The sequence below is a fragment of the Loa loa genome (assembly GCF_000183805.2).
Source record: "Loa loa unplaced genomic scaffold supercont3.578, whole genome shotgun sequence".
NCBI classification, from domain to species: Eukaryota; Metazoa; Nematoda; class Chromadorea; order Rhabditida; family Onchocercidae; genus Loa; species Loa loa.
Window position 1 is genome coordinate 27,039 of NW_018108758.1, and position 1,064 is coordinate 28,102.

The window sequence follows — 1,064 nt, forward strand, 5'->3', positions numbered from 1 at the left end:
ATTATCATCGTTATTAACACCATTACTAATAATATTATTAATATTTACTAGTATTAACACAAGTAGTTGTAATAATCATTTAGTTATCATTATTATCATTTATTATTATCGTTATTAACACCATTACTAATAATATTATTAATATTTACTAGTATTAACACAAGTAGTTGTAATAATCATTTAGTTATCATTATTATCATTTATTATCATCGTTATTAACACCATTACTAATAATATTATTAATATTTACTAGTATTAACACAAGTAGTTGTAATAATAGGTAATAGATAATACTGTATTAATTACATAGGTTTATCGTTTTTTTTCCCCCTCTCAAAAAACAAGAAAAAAAAAGATTAGTAATATATAAGAATGATTAGAAATTATTGAAGTGAGTTAATATTTTAAATTTAAATTGAAATAGATAAGGCAACAAAAAAAAAAAAGCAAAAAAAAATGTTACTCAAATTTCATCGCACTATTTGATCCCAATTAATCTTCAATCTTTAATCTTTACAATATATTAGCTTCTCATGCTTTTTACATTAGAGTAATGCGCTTCATTGATCCATATAGCATGTCTAATATATTTGTATCGTAGAGTAAGCTAAAATTCTTCCTATCTTTAATTAATTAATTAAAACTATTTCACTTAATTCTTCATTTCTCATAAACAAAATGTATAATAGTCAGTTATTAAGTATAAAAACTACAAGTAAACATTACAATAGCATATTATTAAGTATAAAAATTAAAATAATAAGTTATTAAGTTATAAAAATTGCAATTAATAAATAATATTAAATACAAGAGAAATGAAGGAATTGAAAAAATAGTTGAAGAAAAAGAAGTATATAATAGTTAATTAAATAACAAAAGAGTAATTAATTAGGAAAGATAAGAGCAAGAATATGTAATCTTTGTAATAATTTGATAAATGATATGGTGAATAAGCGATGTGCTAAGAAAAAAAAAAACCCCGTCTTGGAATATTATTTGGTAGATCGTGAAAGAACTCTCATAATGATAATGTTTTTTTTCTTACCATACCTTTTCGTTTTTTT